The sequence below is a fragment of the Chenopodium album genome, chromosome 3 (genome assembly GCF_948465745.1).
Source record: "Chenopodium album chromosome 3, dcCheAlbu1.1, whole genome shotgun sequence".
Taxonomy (NCBI): Eukaryota; Viridiplantae; Streptophyta; class Magnoliopsida; order Caryophyllales; family Amaranthaceae; genus Chenopodium; species Chenopodium album.
Window position 1 is genome coordinate 3896257 of NC_137836.1, and position 7812 is coordinate 3904068.

Below are 7812 nucleotides of genomic sequence, written 5' to 3' on the forward strand. Positions count from 1 at the left end.
GATCCCTATATAAATAATGGTAATTTGAAATGTTTTCTAGCCAACTTTCGTCCATATGCTATCAAGATATGTCGCACATTGAGATAAAGTTTGTCAATTGTATATACTTGAATCACTACACCTGAAGTGTAGATTGTATAATCGGTTCCAAAATAAAGATGTGATATATGGCAAGATAGTGCAGTTGGCACTTTTAATAGTGTAATAGTATATTAATACCAGGTGTATGAAATACCTTTGAAGTTGTGTAGATATCTGAATTATTACAATAGATGGCCTATGATGTAAGAAAAATTATGTTGGTACCAATGAAAAATGTATTCAGATATCATTGTCAAAATAGCATGCAAATTAAAATTGTGCCTTGAGGAATTATATGATGATACCGGTATATGATGGAACTGATAAATAATGTATATGCATGATATAATGGACTAGTGAATAAGGGATCTAGAATATATGTCCATTTCAATAATGATAATTGTAACACCCTAGAAATTCCTTTCCTTTAAATATCCATTCTACTCTTTAAAATACGATTTAGGAATATCTAAGACATTACCGCCACCGTGAAAACGGCTAAGGCAATTATCAAAGATACACAGCGGAAGACTCAAAATTAAAAACCGTTTAAACAAGTCAACTCAAAGGTCAACCAAACGAAAGTAAAGTTTAAAACCAAACAAACAAAGTCAAACAAAATCAAACTACAACTTGGAACCATTAAAGGCCCTTATTCAAAACCGTTCCAAAACCAAACCTTTGTGTTAGTCCACATAAAATATGTCATAAACAAATAAAGCATAAAACACATCGTAACCTAATGAAAGCTAGCAAGATTCACTCTTCTCTCATGCCCCATCATGATTATGCTTCAATACCTGAAAAGTTTATCTCCACTTGTTTCCACTACTCTCCATTAAAAATGGGTCATCATAGGGCCAAGGTAAAGACATGGCCAAACACACAAACACACACAATCAGCAAAGCTGAGTACATAAGCGTAAATTAAACACACTAACATGCTTTCACCTATCAACACACTTACCTCATTGCACCTGTTTACAAGCACACACATCAACCAACAAAACACAATGACTAGACACTAAATAATTCATTTAGCGTTGATTACGCATCGAACAGGTTTCCAACTATCCTCCCCCAAATAAATTGAGGTTAACTGACACGGGAGCTAACCGTGCCAGCGACAAAACCACTCAAAGGTGGCGGAATTCCTGCGCATAATGATAAATAAAAAGGAATGTACAGCGTCCTGTACTCCATTAGAAGTTATGGTTAAATATAAAACCCCATAACTCCCCCCATTGTTCATACTCAAGGTATATACGTTCCAAGAGTTTTGGTGCGTAATCTCTTTCACTTTACGTTATTTACCTTTTATTGGACTTGGTGATGACTCTCAAATCATCATAAAACAATCAACAATAATTATTCAATCAACCAAACATACCAAATTAATTCTTGAATAATTAGTGACCACATATTATTTAATGTTAAACCCTTTTTTAATTCTACCTCAGTGTCAAAGACACCTTAAACGCATAATGTGCCAAAAATCCTATCCCTCGGTGTTAAAAACACCTTAAGTGCACAAAGGCACCAACATACAATTTATTCTTTGTGTACATAGACACTTATATAGCTCCTTCCTCATGCTTAAAGCATCAATAAAAATTATTTGAACCATAATAAAATTCCTTTTCAATATTCCAAACATAATTAAACATGTCGTTTAATTAATCATGCCTTCTAACATGCCATAAATAAAAGTGTGGTTCAAACACAACATGCCCAAAATATAATTTTCCAATCCATAACCATCACAAATAATTCATGCTTCACAATTCAATCACCAACACCATTAATTCACAATTCCATACATAAACCTTAGCATGACACTACTTGTAATTGATTGAAATAAAGCCTAGTATGATTCTACATCATCAAAATATGCTAAGTACGCGTACGTACCTTGAGTACGATTTTAAAATTGCCACGACTAGTAGAAATTGCTTACTTCAAAGTCTCCTACACATTAAATTCATAATAGAGTATTAATATCCACTCTAAACAAATTTCCAGCAATATATACTATTTTAAAACCCCTCATAATTTAATTAAAGTAAGCTGAAATTATATTTAAAACACCAAAATTAAGTCTCAATTAATGGGTAATTAAAATCTCTTCAAGAAACATAATATTAAGTGTTCTACATAAAATTCCAGCACTTTATTATAATTAAAACTTGCTGTAATTAAGCTTTAAAACACTTAAAACAAAGGTCTACCCCATTATACATCATAATCCTTCAATAACTCATGAATCAAGAACCTACAGTTTCAAAAATTGGGGCTTTTTAATTAAAAACCAAATCTGAAAATTAATTAACATAATTACAATACCCAAACATCAAAATTAAATCTCCAAACTCATAATTTACAATTAGATTAAAGCCTAGATTAGATTTGGGTAAGAAAGATTTGATTTTTAAAACTTTTTTTTTTCGAAGGAGGTGACTGCCGACAGCAGGCCGGCGCCACTGCCGGCTGCTGCCAGCGCCGGTGGTCGTCGCTGCTGCCGGCTGATGCTGGTGGTCGGCGGCCCACCGGTGGTGGTGGTGCGCAACAAGAAGGGGAAGGGAAGGAGGGAGAAAAAGAAAAAGAAAGAAGAAAATAAAGAGAAAAAGGAGAGAAGTTTACCTTGGGTTTTCTCCACTCTGGCAAAGTTGAATTGCCTCATAAGAGGGATATTTATACCCCTTCTCTATCACCCCCTTTTACCCTAAACTTTCCTCCTTTAGTTTTTCCTAATCCCTTCCCTACTAAAACTTGTTAAAATCATAATTTCTTAAAATAAAACCCCAACTTCTATTAAATAATTAATTAAACAAACTTTCCTTTAGTAAAATATTCCTAACTTACATGGGATGAATAATTAAAACATCATAATTAAAATACTAAAATTATTTAAATACCCTTATAAAATACATATTTTAAATAAAATACGTATAAAAATACGGAGTATTACAATAATAATTAAAGTTTATCGTGGACCAGAAGTCCAATGAAATATGGATTTTAAAATCCACACTGTGTAGTGTCTTACATTATTTAGAGTCTTATGTATGTTCATATACATGTGTGAGTCATAGGTTAATGGATTATTCATTGCATATATTGAAAGTTGTTAGATGCATTACTCATTATATATTTTGTTTTCTATATCTCATATTGATGCATTAGTTCTATACAATAATTGTGGCATATGTGAATGTCTGTTCAAAATATGTATAGTATGGCGTATTTGTAACTTTGAAGAAAAATTACAAAGAAATATTTATATTCCAATGGGCTTATAGTTGTGATGAAATTATTGAAAACGTCGATTTAATAACATGTTATGAATCATGTAAGAAGAGTTCCTGAAAAACTTATATACGACATATTTAAATAACCAGCCCTACAAATTTTTGAATATTACAATTATCAAACTCTTGAAAATTTTATGTAACTACATCATTGACATCTCAACCTGAAGTTTGAGTATATAAGAGTTAGTGAGATTTACTATTTGTATTCAATTCGTAGAAAAATTATCGTGTAGTTAATTATGAAACTTCTAAAGAAACGGGATACTTATGCGTGAGACTGTTTCTTATGGTCCAGAAGAACCATGATTAATGTATATAATTGCATATGTTATATTATAATTCATATAAAATTGAAGAACGACATTAATAATGTCAAGTTTTGTCATCAAATGATTATTAATGAATGTTTGATCGAATAATGATTATCAATTTCTATTATTAACGACTTCCAGAAGAAGTCATAACCGCATAAGTTTAATTTTTAAATCAACTATTAAACAGAGATTTGATATAATGATATTAGAGATAAACACATGTATGGTGAAATGAAGACACTTCACATGTTCACGTGAAGACTTGAAGAATTGAAGATGCAACTTCAGCCTAGGAGAGTCGAAGATCAACGAATGATACTTTACTTACTACATATGAGAAGATATCCAAACATATTGGATTCATCGTTGCGGCACTAGAAGATCTCAAGTTATGTATTCATCAGGGGAAGAAAATAATCGCTGCACTCTTTTTCCCTTGATCATGGTTTTGTCCCAAATTGGGTTTTCCTGGTAAGGTTTTTAATGAGGCAACATCTCGAGCGTATTACGAAGAATAATGTACTCTTTTTCCTTCACTATGTTTTTATCCCATAGGGTTTTTCATAGTAAGGTTTTAATGAGGCACAGTCTTCGATAATGGACATCCAAGGAGGAGTGTTATGAAATATTTGTGGATATCCATTATCCTCCTTTGTATCTTTCCGGAACAATCAAGATCTAGGGTTTATATTCTTATCCAATCAAACCCTAATATATTGTATGTATATATACATCTTATCATATGGAATAATATACACAGATTTATTCTCTTTCAATCTCTCATCTTTCCCCTTATTTTACAACAAAATCACTATTATTTACTTTACACTTTTTGAAAACAAGAACCAATTAAGGTCTTGTGCTAATTTACTGAAAATAATTGAATTGAAATGATTGGACCTGAATTAAACTGAACTGACTGGGGTTGAACATATTGGGGCTGAACTAAAATAAACTAAATGAAATATATGACTATTGATTAATGATTTTTAACTGTGGATTAGTAATGATATTAATCCACTAATAATTATGAAAAATAAAATGAAGTTCACAATTAATCCACTAATAATTATTACTATTATTATTATTAGGAAAAATTGACAGGAATATTATAACCTTTTCTCCATCCACCAAATATAAAAACCACCTTTTGATAATCCCCCAATAAAACGTACTTTGACAAGCATTTTCCAAAAATAGGACAAAACCGGTTGGTAACCTGTTTAATAGGTTATGTGTGACATGTGTCGTTTTGTAATTGGTAGATTAGTTTTTTCATACTTTTTTTAAATTAATAAAATTTATTTTAATATTTTGAAAAAGAAATACCCTTCACCAATCAGCAATTACTACCCAACCCCAGTCATAATATTCCTGTCAATTTTTCATTATTATTATTATTATTATTATTATTATTATTATTATTATTATTATTATTATTATTATTATTATTATTATTATTATTATTGTCGTTGTTGTTGTAATATACACTAAAAAGTATGAAATTTGGCTTTAATTATCATTAGCAATATCATTAGACATAAAGATGAACTTAAAAATATCGGCCTAAAGCATGCCTAAACTAATTGTCATTAAGAATATCATTAGCTAAATCATATAAAATAAATAAATCAGCAAAAGAACTGAACTGAACTGATCAGAGCTAAACTAAACTAAACGGGAATTAAGCCGAACAGAACAGGCCCTAAGTTTTTTTTCATCATGCAAATCAATAAAAAAATATTAATAAGTGGAAAGTGGGCTTCACTAACGGAATTTATTATTGGCAGGATAACGCCAAGGTTATCGTGTGAAAATTAAATATATTTTAGGGTTATAGTGTGGAAAGTGTTATATGAAGGGACGCAACGTGAAAAAGTAAAATTAAGAGGGTTATTATACATAAAAACCTTTTAAAAAAAATTATAGTATTCAAAACTTAGAAAGTATGACTTCTGATTATAAATTACTAAATTTATGGCATTTCCCTACCTTATAAAAAGTGGGAAAAATCTCTTATGAATAGTGTCAAGACAATAATATCCTCAAAATGTTATTTTACATATATGCCCTCAATTGATATTAGATTAATTACCCTTTTATTATTTGCTCTTTTCTTTCTCTTAAACGCTCCTCTTGCATTCAATTTTTTTTTTTTAAAAAAAAAAAAAAAAAAAAAAAAAAAAAAACGCTCCTCCTTCCTCCTCTGCCTCCTCTATTGAAGTGACTTGTGAGTACTCTATTGAAGCACTTAGCGAGTTTTCTCTCCTCCATTGAAATAGTTCATGTGGTGAGGCAAATTTGTTTATTCAATTTTTTTTATTTAAATTATTGAATATCAAGTTCACAATTTAGGTTTGTTAAGTTTATTGTCTACGTTTTTTTTTCTCATCAATTTTAGTAGCAAAGAACACTGATACACATGCATCTGAATAAATTGTAGCATGTATTTTGAAATTGATGTTTAAGTATATTGGCAATCGCAATTTAAATTCCATAATTTCTGTTTTTTTTTCACTTTCTCTTGCTTTTGGTTTGATTGAATTTTACAACCCTCGATCAATTATTGAATTGATACGAATTAATTGTAGAAAGGAGTTTGATTAGGAGACTACCATTGTTATCTAATATGGATACATGAGATATAGCCAAGAGAAGGCTCCCCAAGAACAAAGAACGTAATTGCCAGCCAATTCGATTAGTCAATAGAAGAGGCTAATAAAGCAATAATCATTCTAGCAATTCTACAATTAAGTAGTGCCAAAGTAGATGTCCATACAAATCACCGGACTTGGTGCGTATAAAACACAATTATTATGTAATACTCCGTGTCAAATAGCACAATAATAGTTCCCAATATGATGTTTATCAACAGTCCATATAGCACCTAATAATCCTAATATGATGTTTATCAACAATTCATACAGCTTAATCTTACATAGCATTTGCATTGGAAAGAGATGTTTCTTTGAAAAGGATGAAAATATATGGAAGAATTCAGTCCCATGACAAAACCTCCTCTCTTATCCTGTAATATTTTAATTCTATTACCTTTATAATTTATTTATGTTTTTTCTCAAAAAAAAAAATTACGTTTTTTTTTTGGGCTCAATTTTGATGTTTTTGTATAGAATTTGATTGTTTTAGTGATTTTATTTGGTAGACTCCTAAATCAGCAGATTGAACTGAAGAGCAATAGAAGAAAGTATGGTTGCCGAAATTCTCAGACGATCAGCATGCTCAAACCTCCTAAAACCTCACGGTTAACACTGAAATGGAAATTATTATACTTGTTCAGAGTAAAATTAGTGTAATTATGTGAGATTTTTTTTTTGTACTGTGAATATGGACTGGTTTTAACTTCCCCTGCCACGATAATGCTCTTTGGTCAACAAGTAAATTGTCAATGACTTGTGGGATGCCTCAATGGAAAAGGTGGGATATGAAGCTCATGGAACTTTGGCTCTGATCTCCCTTATCAATAATTTGCTCTTTATTGGTATAATTTTGTTTATTTTTTACAAGTCTTTTTAGTTTTGTAAAACATTATTTCTGAAAAAATATGTTGTGACAATAAGATTAAGAGTCAATATATAAAAATAACTTAATTTTTATCTGGTACTCATGGTATTGGTCTTGTGGATTGGCTATCTTATACATATATATTTGTGGACGTATCTGCAGAAATAACAGCTGGTACTCATGGTATTATTGTTTCTTGATGAAATAGATAACACAATTGAACAATACTTCTTACTTATTGGAGAAGAGTTTACCATGAAATATTCTAAGCTCATCTTAACAAAAGATGGTACAACAGAAGCCTAGCTACATACAAAAGAGTGATCAACAAGCTAAGTATTTTGATGGTTGAAGGCGGCAAATCTCATTGACGAAAACCAGGCGCTAAACAAATTTTATGGAACATTATTCTTTAGTTGTTAAAAAATGAGTAGGAAATAGGGAGGGAGTCATATATTTATGTTGTACACAAGATCATTTCAGTCATTTTCTTTTCTGATTATGAATTGTTTTGCATTTTTTTCAAGCCCATATATATGTCAAGCACATCAATCTCATATATTAATGGAACACAAGTATATTCT

At 30.6% G+C, this 7812-nt stretch overlaps 2 long non-coding RNA genes across 2 annotated transcripts; one reads left to right on the plus strand and one right to left on the minus strand.

Moving 5' to 3' along the window:
* Positions 1-615: 615 nt before the first annotated feature.
* On the minus strand, positions 616-2124 carry LOC145610633 (uncharacterized). Its single transcript, XR_014106299.1, has 2 exons — positions 1993-2124; positions 616-909 (listed from the first exon to the last, which is right to left on the minus strand). It is a non-coding gene; the product is annotated as an uncharacterized LOC145610633 (long non-coding RNA).
* Positions 2125-5895: 3771 nt separating this feature from the next.
* LOC145610639 (uncharacterized) lies at positions 5896-7384 on the plus strand. The gene is made up of 3 exons (XR_014106300.1): positions 5896-5996; positions 6634-6736; positions 6870-7384. It is a non-coding gene; the product is annotated as an uncharacterized LOC145610639 (long non-coding RNA).
* Positions 7385-7812: the final 428 nt, after the last annotated feature.